The sequence below is a fragment of the Podarcis gaigeae genome (genome assembly GCF_964106915.1).
Source record: "Podarcis gaigeae genome assembly, chromosome: 3".
Lineage (NCBI taxonomy): Eukaryota > Metazoa > Chordata > Lepidosauria > Squamata > Lacertidae > Podarcis > Podarcis gaigeae.
Window position 1 is genome coordinate 13755499 of NC_139680.1, and position 15925 is coordinate 13771423.

At 43.7% G+C, this 15925-nt stretch overlaps 1 protein-coding gene across 1 annotated transcript in view; it reads left to right on the top strand.

The window, feature by feature from the left end:
• PLCB4 (phospholipase C beta 4) overlaps positions 1 to 15925 on the top strand; it is a 665275-nt gene that overhangs the window by 427389 nt on the left and 221961 nt on the right. The gene's annotated exons all lie outside the window — the stretch shown is intronic.

Genomic DNA, 15925 nt, shown 5'->3' on the forward strand with positions numbered 1-15925 from the left:
AGAACGCCAGGCACCTCTGTCCTCCACTGCCTCCCGCAGTTTGGTCAAACTCATGCTGGTAACCTCGAAAACACTATCCAACCATCTCGTCCTCTGCCGTCCCCTTCTCCTTGTGCCCTCCATCTTTCCCAACATCAGGGTCTTCTCCAGGGAGTCTTCTCTTCTCATGAGGTGGCCAAAGTACTGGAGCCTCAGCTTCACAATCTGTCCTTCCAGTGAGCACTCAGGGTTGATTTCCTTCAGTATGGAGAGGTTTGATCTTCTTGCAGTCCATGGGACTTTCAAGAGTCTCCTCCAGCACCATAATTCAAAAGCATCAATTCTTCGGCGATCAGCCTTCTTTATGGTCCAGCTCTCACTTCCATACATCACTACTGGGAAAACCATAGCTTTAACTATACGAACCTTTGTTGGCAAGGTGATGTCTCTACTTCTCAAGATGCTGTCTAGGCCTGTCATTGCCCTTCTCCCAAGAAGCAGGCGTCTTTTAATTTCGTGGCTGCTGTCACCATCTGCAGTGATCATTGAGCCCAAGAAAGTAAAATCTCTCACTACCTCCATTTCTTCCCCTTCTATTTGCCAGGAGGTGATGGGACCAGTGGCCATGATCTTCGTTTTTTTGATGTTGAGCTTCAGACCATATTTTGCGCTCTCCTCTTTCACCCTCATTAAAAGGTTCTTTAATTCCTCCTCACTTTCTGCCATCAAGGTTGTGTCATCTGCATATCTGAGGTTGTTGATATTTCTTCCGGCAATCTTAATTCCGGCTAGGGATTCATCCAGCCCAGCCTTTCGCATGATGAATTCTGCATATAAGTTAAATAAGCAGGGAGACAAAATACAGCCTTGTCGTACTCCTTTTCCAATTTTGAACCAATCAGTTGTTCCATATCCAGTTCTAACTGTAGCTTCTTGTCCCACATAGAGATTTCTCAGGAGACAGATGAGGTGATCTGGCACTCCCATTTCTTTAAGAACTTGCCATAGTTTGCCGTGGTCGACACAGTCAAAGGCTTTTGCATAGTCAATGAAGCAGAAGTAGATGTCTTTCTGGAACTCTCTAGCTTTCTCCATAATCCAGCGCATGTTTGCAATTTGGTCTCTGGTTCCTCTGCCTCTTCTAAATCCAGCTTGCACTTCTGGGAGTTCTCGGTCCACATACTGCTTGAGCCTTCCTTGTAGAATTTTAAGCATAACCTTGCTAGTGTGTGAAATGAGTGCAATTGTGCGGTAGTTGGAGCATTCTTTGGCACTGCCCTTCTTTGGGATTGGGATGTTGACTGATCTTCTCCAATCTTCTGGCCACTGCTGAGTTTTCCAAACTTGCTGGCATATTGAGTGTAGCACCTTAACAGCATCATCTTTTAAAATTTTAAATAGTTCAGCTGGAATACCATCACTTCCACTGGCCTTGTTATTTGCAGTGCTTTCTAAGGCCCATTTGACTTCACTTTCCAGGATGTCTGGCTCAAGGTCAGCAACCACACTACCTGGGGTATACGAGACATCCATTTCTTTCTGGTATAATTCCTCTGTGTATTCTTGCCACCTCTTCTTGATGTCTTCTGCTTCTGTTAGGTCCTTTCCACTTTTGTCCTTTATTATGGAAATCTTTGTACGAAATGTTCCTTTCATATCTCCAATTTTCTTGAACAGATCTCTGGTTCTTCCCATTCTATTGCTTTCCTCTATTTCTTTGCATTGCTCGTTTAAGAAGGTCTTCTTGTCTCTCCTTGCTATTTGGAAATCTGCATTCAATTTCCTGTATCTTTCACCATCTCCCTCGCATTTTGCTTGCCTTCTCTCCCCCGCTATTTGTAAGGCCTCATTGGACAGCCACTTTGCTTTCTTGCATTTCCTTTTCATTGGGATGGTTTTCGTTGCTGCCTCCTGTATAATGTTATGAATCTCCATCCATAGTTCTTCAGGCATTCTGTCCACCAAATCTAAATCCTTAAACCTGTTCCTCACTTCCACTGTGTATTCATAAGGGATTTGACTTAGATTGTATCTTACCGGCCCAGTGGTTTTTCCTACTTTCTTCAGTTTAAGCTTGAATTTTGCTATAAGAAGCTGATGATCTGAGCCACAGTCAGCTCCAGGTCTTGTTTTTGCTGACTGTATATAGCTTTTCCATCTTTGGCTGCAGAGAATATAATCAATCTGATTTCGATGCTGCCCATCTGGTGATGTCCATGTGTAGAGTCGTCTCTTGTGTTGTTGGAAAAGCGTGTTTGTGATGACCAGCTTGTTCTCTTGACAGAACTCTATTAGCCTTTGCCCTGCTTCGTTTTGATCTCCAAGGCCAAACTTGCCAGTTGTTCCTTTTATCTCTTGACTCCCTACTTTAGCATTCCAATCCCCTATAATGAGAAGAACATCCTTCTTTGGTGTCACTTCTATAAGGTCTTGTAAGTCTTCATAGAATTGGTCAATTTCAGTTTCTTCAGCACAAGTAGTTGGTGCATAAACTTGGATTACTGTGATGTTAAAAGGTCTGCCTTGGATTCGTATCGAGATCATTCTATCATTTTTGAGATTGCATCCCAGTACAGCTTTCGCCACTCTTTTGTTGACTATGAGGGCCACTCCATTTCTTTTACGGAATAAATATTGACATCCTGGGCATCAGTGAACTAAAATGGATGGGAATGGGTGAATTCAGTTCCGTCCATTTTAGTTCACTGATACCCAGGATGTCAATATTTATTCTTGCCATCTCATTTTTGACCACCTCCAACTTACCCAGGTTCATGGTTCTTACATTCCATGTTCCTATGCAATATTTTTCTTTACAGCATTGGACTTTCCTTTCGCTTCCAGGCATATCCGCAACTGAGCGTCCTTTCGGCTTTGGCCCAGCCGCTTCATCAGCTCTGGATCTACTTGTACTTGCCCTCCGCTCTTCCCCAGTAGCATGTTGGACGCCTTCCGACCTGAGGGGCTCATCTTCCAGCGTCATATCTTTTATATGCCTGTTGTCTTTATCCATGGAGTTTTCTTGGCAGGGATACTGGAGTGGCTTGCCGGTTCCTCCTCCAGGTGGATCACGTTTGGTCAAAACTCTCCACTATGACCTGTTCATCTTGGGTGCCCTGCTCGGCATAGTTCATAGCTTCTCTGAGTTCTTCAAGCCCCTTCACCACAGCAAGGCAGTGATCCATGAAGGGGTGGGTTGATGTTACCAACCTTTATGTCTCTGTTAACTCAGAGTTGGTCTACCAACAGGCCCGTGCCTGAAGTCTGCTTCTTGTATAGCACACGCTTGGGGATCCTGACACCTTATATTCTGTGGACATGACCAAGCAAACGTAGATGTCGCTGAGACAGGGGTGCAAACATGCTGGGAATGTGGGCTTTGGAAAACACATCTTTGTTTGAAACACAGTGCGGGTGTCGTTCCTGATAGATGTAAGTTGTTTCTCACCAAAGCGTGAGAGAAGAATGGCACATAAACATTTTGCTTCATATCTCAGGTTCTATAAATGCTAGAGACTGTGTTTTTCTCCTAAATAAAGGTAAAGGGGACCCCTGACCATTAGGTCCAGTCATGACCGACTCTGGGGTTGCAGCGCTCATCTCGCTTTATTGGCAGAGGGAGCCTGTGTACAGCTTCCTGGTCATGTGGCCAGCATGACTGAGCCGCTTCTGGCGAACCAGAGCAGCGCACGGAAATGTCGTTTACCTTCCCGTTGGAGTGGTACCTATTTATCTACTTGCACTTTGACGTGCTTTCGAACTGCTAGGTTGGCAGGAGCAGGGACCGAGCAACGGGAGCTCACCCTGTCGTGGGGATTCAAACTGCCGACCTTCTGATCAGGAAGTCCTAGGCTCTGTGGTTTAACCCACAGTGCCACCCGCATCCCTTTCTCCTAAACATTTAACCCCAAAATAAACAAGCATACTCTTTGCTTTCAAACCAGTTGCACGACAGGCTATTGCAGAATCAAGCAAAAGTACAGCATACAGCTATCCGGAGCAGGTCCTTGAGTAAGGTTGATGATGGTGGTTGCTGGAATACCTTGCATGAAAATGGGTATAAATCAGGGTATTTAGATCTGAAATGTTGAAGGCTGGGCCTATAATTATGATTACATATTCATGCCTCTTTGATAAATGACACAGAGAAGGACTTTCTCTCTCTGCTGCTGTAAGGAGGGGAAAGAGAACTGGCTGCAATTGCCCATGTTTTGTTAGCCCCCAAATGGAAAACAAGCAAAGCCCCAACTAAAGAAGAGTGGCAACTTAAACTGGTGGAATAAGCGCAGCTTGCGGATCGAACTTATAGAATAAGAGAACAAGGAGAACATTTGTTTAAAGAAGATTGGAAAATGTTCATTGAATATATGGGGGGAATTGTGTACACTTGAAAATGTTGGCAGCATTAAGATAAACTCAAACAAGATTTGATGGAAGTAATATTGGGAATACTCAATGGTTTAGTTTATATAAAATATGCAGGGATTTATGCTAGGCAAAATGAACTTTGGAAAGAGAAGGGAAATCATTGATATTTGAAGGTTGTTTAAAGGAATATTCTAAATTCTGAAACAGAAAAATTGTGTGTGTGTGTGTGTGTGTGTGTGTGTGTGTGTGTACCTTCTTTGTAGCATGATTTGAAAGGGAAGAGGGCTACCTTGCCATATACATAAATGCCATTTGCATCATAGTGCAAGGTATGATGTATCTTTTGGCAGAATGTGACCACCACACATACCCATTTCTATTTTGTTAGTCTGAAATTCAGGGTACACATGGTTTATTTGGGCATTAACCATAACCCAAAGAAACTGATCTACGTTTTTAAAATGTCCGTGTCTCAGGCGCCATCTTGTGGACATACTATACTGTGTTTCTTTTTTTAAAAAAGGAAAGTGATGCTTCTGGGTCTGTCGTGGTAAAGATAACAAAGAGACTTGCAGCAATTATTGTGGTGGCAATCGGCCTCCTTGAACTAGCATCCATTTCTCGGGAATGATGAAATGGCATCTGTTGTTGGCAGTTGTGTACATGCATAAAAGGGGGGTTGTGGAGTCTATACATTGTGAGCAAATGCTTTGTATGGTGTCTGTGACAGCAGACAAAGGAAAGTGACTTCTTGTATCTGACAATGTGGGTTCTAGTCCATGCAAACTTATGCCTCAATGGTCTTTTTGTTCTTAACAAAAAATACCCTGATAACAAAGCCAAAGGCTGTCTATTATAATTACTACTACTATTAAAAAAAGAGGGACACGGGTGGTGCTGTGGGTTAAACCACAGAGCCTAGGACTTGCCGATCAGAAGGTCGGCGGTTCGAATCTCCGTGACGGGGTGAGCTCCCGTTGCTTGGTCCCTGTTCCTGCCAACCTAGCAGTTCAAAAGCATGTCAAAGTGCAAGTAGATAAATAGGTACTGCTCTGGCGGGAAGGTAAATGGCATTTTCGTGCACTGCTCTGGTTTGCCAGAAAGCGGTTTAGTCATGCTAGCCACATGACCCGGAAGCTGTACTGTACACTGGCTCCCTCGGCCAATAAAGCGAGATGAGAGCCGCAGCCCCAGAGTTGGCCACGACTGGACCTAATGGTCAGGAGTCCCTTTACCTTTACCTTTAAAGGACCCCTGCACGGTTAAGTCTAGTCAAAGGTGACTATGGGGTGCGGCGCTCATCTCGCTTCAGGCCAAGGGAGCCGACGTTTGTCCACAGACAGCTTTCCGGGTCATGTGGCCAGCAAAACTAAACTGCTTCTGGTGCAACAAAACACCATGACGGAAACCAGAACGCACAGACACACCATTTACCTTCCTGCTGCAGCAGTACCTATTTATCTACTTGCATTGGCGTGCTTTTGAACTGCTACATTGTCAGGATTTGGGACACAGCAACAGGAGCTCACTCCATCATGGGGATTCAAACCACGACCTTCCAATCAGCAAGCCCAAGAGGCTCAGTGGTTTAGACCACAGCGCCACCAGCGCGCCACCAGTATTAATGTACAAGGCACTAATATTAGCCTTTTCTTTCAAGGTAGGAAAGACCTCTATTCTTCCTGCCTACACCATGAAGAGAAAAGTATACCCAGTATATCAGGGAAGTCAATACACTTTATGTAGCTTGTTTGCCAGTTGGCCTAATTTCCTAAGCCACTAATGACACCTTTCCCAATTTCAAATATTATAACAATTGGCTTAACATTCATAAAACACCAGAGAAGGGTAATTTAGTCATTTGGAGTTATTCTAGATTAAGGGCCTGCTGTTCGGATTTGGTATAGAAGGGGGAACCTTTTTTTTGATAATAAGATTTCCCACCACTCCAGCTCACAAAGGATTTGATTGACAAAGCAAAGGGTTCTGAGGATTCTCAAAATAGCTACAATGCTTTCATGGTGCATAAAATGTTCAACGTCTTCATTCAGTGGGAACACTATTGATTTCAGCAGGTGTTAAGGCAAAGCACATTGCAATGATATGAATGATATGACTGCTTGGGTGGATGTGTACTAATTGGGATACATGTATGTATGCATGTACCAGGGACTGCCACCCCTGCTTGATTTGCTTGCCAAGCCTGCCCGCCTACCAATCCCTTTGCCAAACCACTCTCTGAAGCTACCTCTCCTTAAAACACTGAATTGAATGGGGAGTGCTTCAGAGAGTTCTTTGGAGCACCTTCCACTCTCCTTGAAACAGCTCAACTACACTGCTTGCTTGCTTGCCTGCCTGCCTGCCTGCCTGCTGGACTGTTCTCATGGCCCTCTGCTGGCAGCTGCATGACTTGCAGCATGATGACAGTCTTATAATTTTATTACATAGGTAAGATATGTGTAAGGGACACGGGTGGTGCTGTGGGTTAAGCCACAGAGCCTAGGACTTGCCGATCAGAAGGTTGGTGGTTCGAATCCCTGCGACGGGGTGAGCTCCCGTCGCTCAGTCCCTGTTCCTGCCAACCTAGCAATTTGAAAGCGTGTCAAAGTGCAAGTAGATAAATAGGTACCACTCTGGCGGGAAGGTAAACGGCGTTTCTGTGCACTGCTCTGGTTCACCAGAGGTGGCTTAGTCATGTTGGCCACATGACCCGGAAGCTGTACGCTGGCTCCCTCGGCCAATAAAGCGAGATGAGCGCCGCAACCCCAGAGTTGGCCACGACTGGACCTAATGGTCAGAGGTCCCTTTACCTTTAAGATATGTGTATGTGTGTACACAAACTCCTTTGAATCACTTCCCCTTTCACTACAAACCAGAGCTTGCCACATGAGAGCAAAGCTGCCTCTCCTCCAGTCCTGTTTCTAAGTCACACTCTCAGTAGAACCTTTGAAAGCAATGGGCATGGCTAGCTTCAGTTTCATTGATTTTAATGAGTCTGCTCTGAATAGGATGTAGTTGAATACAACCCACAACAACCTGGCCCTGAGACTGGATGTCACAGTCTTGAGATCACTAACCCAAGCTGTGACACAGTGGCAGCAACCTTAACACACAGTTAACTATACAGGTGGTTTTCACTAGGCAATTGGACGTGGTTGGGACAATGCCGTTATACTTTTCTGGGGGCTGAAAGGAGAAGGCCACTGATGAGGAATTTCAGTCTATCCTGGGATACTCAGTAAATAACAAGACCTGGTTCCTGAAAATCCATTGCCAGTCAAGGTAGGCACTATTGAGCTAGATGGACCTTTAGTCTTCTCTGGATAAAATATGATCGCTTGATGACAATGCCAGACGTTAGTTTTGCATGATATTTTAATCAACACAGACATTTGCATAGATCAAATGCCACAATCTTAATGGAGACTTGACTCATGATTCTTCTGCTTCGGCAGCCGGATGAGGGAAACCCTCTCCCAAGCCCATCAAAAAACAAATGGTCTGCAAATGATTAAACCGGTAATAGCAGGAATATAAGAGGCAATCCCTGCAGGTTGCCTGAATTGAAAGAGAGTTGCTTCAGCTACCGACAAACTCCCAAAGGCGCCAAAACAAAGCAGGGCACGTGATCCAAAATCTATGCAGGAAACAAAAATGCAAGGTTGTCATAGCAACTGGAACACATCACCTGAAATTTAAAGATAGGAGTTTAAAGAAAAACCCAAAACAATCCCTGTGAGCAGAATATTCAGTGCAGCAAAAGAAGCAACTTCCTCTCCCCCCAGTGTTACTATGGTATCTACCCATGACACAAAATTTGGGTGTGGGTGGCATTTTCCTCTATGTACCCCCTTTTTTTCTAATGCAGCTGTTCTTACCCTAGCCCCCAAAATAGATGGAGTCTTGAAATTAACTAGATGAGTCAAGAAATAGTTTTCAATCTGGTAAATGCTATATGTGTGCTTGAGTGGCAGGGAGAGGAAGACTGGACACATATACACTGTTTTGAATTAACTATATCACTTGATGTAGCAGGTGTAAAAGTGAGCCCTTGTTTTCACATCCAGCTTATGCTGGAAATGTGGAAAAGTGGAAGGAACACTGTTCCTGGTGGAGCTGCGAAAAAACCAAGGCCTACTGGGGTATATGATTCATGAAGAACTCAAAAAAATGTTTAAAACATCTATACAAAAGAAACCAGAGGTATATTTATTAGGCTTATTGGGGAAAGATATACCACAGAAAAAGAAAGGAATTTTCTTATATGCCACAGCAGCTGTCAGGATAACTTTTGCCAGCAAATGGAAGTGTGAGGCAATACTGTTAAAAGACGATTGGCTGTGTAAACTAAGCAAGTTCATAGAAATGGCAAAGCTGACTGCCTATATCAGAATGCAGACAAACCAACAACTTAGACTAGAATGGCAATGCTTTGAAGAATATATGGACAAATGTTGTTCCAAAGTGGGATGTGGGTGGCACTGTGGGTTAAACCACAGAGCCTAGGGCTTGCCAATCAGAAGGTCAGCGGTTCGATTCCCCGAGACCGGGTGAGCTCCCGTTGCTCGGTCCCAGCTCCTGCCAACCTAGCAGTTCGAAAGCACGTCAAAGTGCAAGTAGATAAATAGGTACCACTCCGGTGGGAAAGTAAATGGTGTTTCCGTGCACCGCTCTGGTTCACCAGAAGCGGCTTAGTCATGCTAGCCACATGACCCGGAAGCTGTACGCCGGCTCCCTCAGCCAGTAAAGCGAGATGAGCGCCGCAACCCCAGAGTTGTCCGTGACTGGACCTAATGGTCAGGGGTCCCTCTACTTTTATCTTTATTGATCCAAAAGAATACGTATGTTGATATGTTTAGATTAAAGGAGTAATGCGGAAAGAATGACATTCTCTAGGAATGTTATAGAGAGATAAAATTTCAAAATCTAAAGAGTGCAAGGATCACATAGAATTTAAAAAATAAGGAAGTTGTGGTGTGGTAGAGGGAAGTCGAGGGGTGTGGCGGTGGGAGGGGAATGAGGGGGGAGGATTTTTGTTTGTGTAAATAACAGTGTATTTTTGTGTGCTTTTGTTTTAGTAGAATGTACTTTTTCTTTTTCTCTTTTTGTATTAATAAAACTCAATAAAAATAATAAAAAAGAAAATAAAAGAAAAGAAGGATACTGGACAATTCCAGCAGAAACAGGCATGGAAAATTCTGATGTTTGCTTATTCGTCCCATGTCTGGACTGAAAATCAATGCAGCGAAAGCAATAAGTATTCACTGCTCTTGTTGCTTTCAGTCCACAAATTAATCATAATTGATTCTTTTACACACACACTGCCACACACAACTGCTACCATTTTGTATGGTGTTTCTTTCCCACTGAAATGAATGGGGTAGAAAGATGTTAGGCAAAGGGTATAGGGCCCTTTTACAAAGCCACTTTCTATAAACAAACATTTACTGAGCGTTTTCCACCCAAAGATTCCAGGGTGGTGCATGAAATTAAGAACATAATTTGGCACTCCTGCCAGGGTGTGTGCACTGCACCAACCTCCCTGCTGCCCCACCCCTTCCGCTAAGCAACAGTTGTAATGGGATCAGGAACAAAAGTGATTTAGAAATGGTTATGTGGGTGGAATCAGTTCCGTGTGACACCTGTGGGAAAAGGAAGCCAAGAAGTGCTTACTGGTTTCCGTTTTGTATATAGCTTGGCAGCAGCACACCACTAAGTAAAGTTGGTTCCTTCTAATCCAGTCTTTGTGGATCATTTGCAAACACTACAACAATGACTTAGCTCTAACACATCCAGCAAGTTGCTTCTGCTTTTAATCCTTAAAAAAAAAAAAATCTTTCATACATACTCCTGAAGAAAAACCAAATTTGAGCAGGGATTCCTGTCTCCAACAGCAAATTTTTGTTTTCCCCATGCCCTTTTCTATGGACTCAGGTACCACAGGCAAACCAGGGGTCCTCTGGTCTGTGACACTGAAGCTCAGGACAGATAAAATCCATATATTAACCTGGCGACATAGGTGGGGGGAAAAGAGCTAAAATAATACCAAACTATCCCTATCTCGCTTAACTAAAGCTCTTTAACAAGCCATTAACTTTATTGTTTTCTTAAATCATTCATGAATAATATGATCAGATTAGAGGCTAGGGCTGAGTTCTTGCTGCCAATTCTCTCTTCCCAGGTACTGTTATTGATATGAAAGGTCTTCTAGGCACCTTTGAGCAATTTAATTAAGCTTTCATGAGCAAGACAAAGTACTAAAAACTATCCTTTAATGCTTACCTGCTGCAAGTATATTGAGAGAGGTCCTTCAGTAGCTGGCCAGTAATTAAGAATCATAGTGATGCCTATTTTTTTCCTCCTTTCCTTTTCCCGTGGCTGATTCCGTATGTACTTTCAGGGAAATGCCCTCTGGAGTTTCTCTGGGACTTGCAGTTCCAGCCACTAGTGAGAAAACATGCTTCCCTCGGCCCTTGGATGCTCTCACAGCCTTCCTCTGCTCTCCCTACAAGGTGGATTTTTGGACCTTGAGGCAGGGAAAGGAAGACATAGTGTCAGGCTCAGAAGGCACTTTGCAAACCCTGTCAAGTTTTTTGTGTGCTTGCAAGTGTGGGAATGTTCAGGGATGCAGGAGAGGATATATTGTTTGATTATAGCCTTTCCAACATGCGTTAACAAGATCACAATTTAGCAGAGTAACATTCCCCTTTTTAAACTTGCAACGGATGCATTTGCTCAGACTTGCTAAAGCCTCTGTAATAACTGTTCTGGTATTTCCCCCTTATTCCCTCAAAGATAAGACACAATGCAGTCTTCTATAAAAGTATAAAAAGTTTACTCACACATCATTCTGTTCACAATAGGATCCCAGAAGGCAGACTTAGCTTAGAAAAGTAACATACACCTAGAAACTATCTCATAAAGAGACAGTCCCTTTGTCCTCTCTTTGGCTAAGCAGATGTTGCTTCTTCGATGCATGTAGTCAAAAAGAGAGAGATGGCTGCCCTGCCCTGTGCTTTTGTCGATACCTGTACAGGTGAGGCCACGGCCACCTCTAGTCACATGCAGAGGAAGTCTGTCCCAGCCCAGAAGGAAACAGGAAGTTTACCTGCTGGCTGGACAAATGTTCCTCCCCATGTGTAAACATGTTCACTCTAGGAATGTTGTACTTGACTGCTCTTGTGTTTCACATCCCACAGCAAGTGCTTGCACCAAATGTCCAGAAGTGGTGTGAGCCTTTATGAAAAGAAAACCTCTCTCTCTCTCTCTCGAATAAATGTTATTAAGATTTATAAATAGAAAGACAAAGTTTAATATCAAACATTATTTTTTGTCCCAAACGGAAACATTGTTCTAAATACAATAAAAACATAGAAAAGAGAGAGAGAGAGAAAAGCAGGGAAAATAGAAAGAGAGAGGGGTGGAATAAAGAAGAAGAAATAGACAGATTAAAAGAAAGAGGAAAAAATAAAGTTCAGAAATTAAATAACTTCCAGTTCTTTGTCTGACGCTGTATATAAACAGTATTCAATCACTCCAGTGTAACACTGTTCAAAGCCACTTTCTATAAACAAACATTTACTGAGTGTTTTCCATCCAAATGTCGTTATTTCATTTTCTTCTTCACTCAAAAAGTCTACGAGAGGTTTCCAATCTTCAATAAATGCTAGCAATGATTTTTCTCTGATTAAACATGTCAGTTTTGCCGTCTCAGCGAAGCCCGTTAATTTTAACAGCCATTCTTCCATTGTTGGCGGTGAGCCGAGTCCTTCCATCTTTGTGCATATGAAAGTCTCACTGCCGTAATCATATATTGGACTGGAAAGCTTTCAAAGGCTCCCCATCAAGCAGTTTAATCACAGGTGAGACAATGTAACACTGCAGAGATTCAACTGCAGAGTCAAATCTTTTGAGACAGGCCCATACAGAATAATTTTAACTGAGATTTTATCAGAACCATAAGCCTCGAAGGAGTTTTTCAAAGCTAGAGACTTAAGAAGACAACATTTTCTTTTGGAAAGCAGGGAGAAATAAGAGTTTAGCATCCTGAGGCCCAGTGCACGGGAAGTCACCCCAAATTGTTTAATTTGGTTTTTAAATAATTGGCTCTGTTTTTAATTGGATTGTAATTTGGCATTGTGATAATGTGACCTTTATTGGATTTATATTATAACTAATAAAAATTATTATACCAAGAAGACAACATATTTTGTTCCATCTGTTATCCATCGCATGCGGCACTGTTTCCTTTCTGCTGCAGTTTGTCTTCCACCAAAAGCAATGTCATTCATCTCACTGTCCACTAGGGTGAAATTATAAAACTTACGCAATTATGTCAGTTACATCATCATTACATTATTTCACCCCATTCATTTCAGTGCAAAGGGAAAGCAGTGCATATGAGGGGGAATGATCAGAGTTCATGAATACAGTTCAGCCAGGTTATCAGCCTCGGCCCAGTATACCTGAAGGAGCGTCTCCACCCCCATCGTTCTGCCCGGACGCTGAGGTCCAGCACCGAGGGCCTTCTGGCGGTTCCCTCATTACGAGAAGCAAAGCTACAGGGAACCAGGCAGAGGGCCTTCTCGGTAGTGGCACCCGCCCTGTGGAATGCCCTCCCATCAGATGTCAAAGCGATAAATAACTACCTGACATTCAGAAGACATCTTAAGGCAGCCCTGTTCAGGGAAGTTTTTAATCTGTGATATTTTAGTGTATTTCTGGTTTTTATGGAAGCCGCCCATGGGCTGGGGAAACCCAGCCAGATGGGCAGGGTACAAATAATAAATTATTATTATTATATTATATTATTATCAATCATGGGCCTCGGTAGAAGATCATTCCTTATTAGATGGGGGAAGTTCATAGGAGAGCAAGGAGTTCTTCAGACAGCATGGTCCAAGACCATTTAGATACTTTTAGGTCACCTGTTTATCAGAAACCTACATTATGAAATTTTAGGTCCCAGCCTGAATTGTTCCAAGAAGCAAACTGGTAAACATTACAGATCATAAAACAATAGCCACATGATTAGGGTTGCCATCCGTCTGGGAAATCCCAGACATGTCCTCTTTTGGAGGGCCTACATGCCAATCCAGGGGGATTTTTACATTTAAAGGCAAATGTCTGGGTTTGGGGGCTCTGGCAGCTCATATCCAGTTGTGGCAGACATAGGGGTGGGGAGTGTGCAATTGAAATATGGGAACCCTACACAAGATACTGAGGACCAGATTAATACATTCTGTATGAATGGTGTTTCCAAATAGTCTTCAAAAGCAGTCCCATGCATTGCAGTAATCTAATGCTCACTGGGTATGAGGATGCTTCAACAAGGTAAAAAAAAAAAAGTAAAGGATCCCTGAACGGTTGAGTCCAGTCAAAGGTGACTATGGGATTGCAGTGCTCATCTTGCTTTCAGGCCAAGGGAGCCAGTGTTTGTCCACAGACAGATTTCCGAATCATGTGGCCAGCATGACTAAACAACCTTCTGGCGCAACGAAACACCATGATGGAAACCAGAACACACGGAAACGCCGTTTACCTTCCCGCCGCAGTGGTACCTATTTATCTACTTGCGCTGGTGTGCTTTCGAACTGCTAGGTTGGCAGGAGCTGGGACACAGCAACAGAAGCTCACCCTGCCGTGCGGATTCGAACTGCCGACCTTCTGATCGGCAAGCCCAAGAGGCTCAGTGGTTTAGACCACAGTGCCAACAGCATCCCCAACAAGACTTGTAGCAGACATGCCATTTCTCCTGCTCATTCAGCCAAGATGTTTCTTTGCATTTCCTGATCTATTCCTTGCTGGTTTCACAAGATGCACAGCAAGAACTCAAGAATGGCAGGAATACAGTTGCGCCAGACTCAATTTTCATTCTCAGTTGTCTTCCTATTTAGTACACATCATTTTAAACCAGTGGGGTGGAGGGCAGAGAGAACTCCTTTTGGTTTGCTGCTTATGCACGATGGTGTATGGATGAATAATTCACTAGCCTCGAACATAAGAAAGATGAGCTGGACTACTCACATGAGAGGCTATTGTTTTGCATCAGTCCTAAAAGCTTAAGTAAGGGCCTGCAATGCATTATTGGCACACAAGAAAGACAAACATGTCACATCAGCAGATGAGTTGCACTGAAGTCTGGTGCATTTCCATCACTGTTGAACTGGTCAGCCAATACAGAATTGATACCAATGGTCCACATTAGCTAACATTGCTCTATCTTCGTCATTCTTAAAATATTGAACCTGAATGTTCCCAACGCACATCTTGGGAGGTGGGGGAGAAGAAAAAATACCATGGTAGAGTTGCCATACTTTGAAGAGCAAAAAAGAGGACCCTCTGACAACCATTCAAAGCAAATAAATGCAATTTGTCTCACATTTTACCCCTGAAAAATAGGATGTTGTCCTGGAGAAACAGGACACATGACAACTCTAATATGGGCCCTAAGTAATATTGATGACAGTGTGCAACAGTCTGTTGATATCACAAGATGCCTACATTGGTCTATTTAATTTATTTTGGTAATTTGCTTGTGCTGACAGTCAGTTTTCAACTAGATCAAGGAGGTAAATTAAGGCAATCTTTTAATTTAACAAATCACTACAATGCGATGACTAATAGGAGGAGGAGCAGAAGCAAAGGTCTCCCTCCAAACACTTGCTGAAAAAGATGTGTGTTAATTAGCTGCCTAAAGCAATGGAGAGGTAAGTTCAGACACACTTCAGCAACTTCAGCAGCCTAAGGGCCAGGCTGGATGCGGCCCAATCGTCTTCTCAATCCGGCCCGCGGATGGTCCGGGAATCAGGGTGTTTTTACATGAGTAGAATGTGTCCTTTTATTTAAAATGCATCTCTGGGTTATTTGTGGGGCATAGGTATTCGTTCATTTCCCCCACCTCAAAATATAGTCTGGACCACCAAATGGTCTGAGCGATGGTGGACTGGCCCACGGCTGAAAAAGGTTGCTGACCCCTGGTGTAGAGCATATGCTCTGTGGGCCCTAGGGTTCAAGCCCAATATGGCTGGAGGTAGGGCTGGAAAAAGACACCTTTGAAACCAGTGTCTGGAACCAATGGATTCAAACTACAAGAAAGAGGATTCTGACTCAACATGGGTGGGGAGATCTGATGGTAAGAGCTGTTTGACAGTGGAACCAACTCCCTTGGAAGGTAATGGGCTTGCCTGCCTTGGAGGTTTTTAAGCAGAGGCTTTTAAGGCCTTGGAGGTTTTTAAGCAGAGGCTGAATCTGTCAGGGATGTTTTAGCTGAGATTCCTAAGGGACACGGGTGGCACTGTGGTCCAAACCACTAAGCATCTTGCGCTTGCTGATCGGAAGGTCGGCGGTTTGAATCTGCGCAATGGGGTGAGCTCCCGTTTCTCTGTCCCAGCTCCTGCCAACCTAGCAGTTTGAAAGCACACCAGTGCAAGTAGATAAATAAGTACTGCAGGAAGGTAAATGGTGTTTCCGTGTTCCGTTGCGCCAGAAGCGGTTTAGTCATGCTGGCCACATGACCCGAAAAGCTGTCTTTGGAGAAACGCCAGCTCCCTTGGCCTGAAAGTGAGATGAACACCAC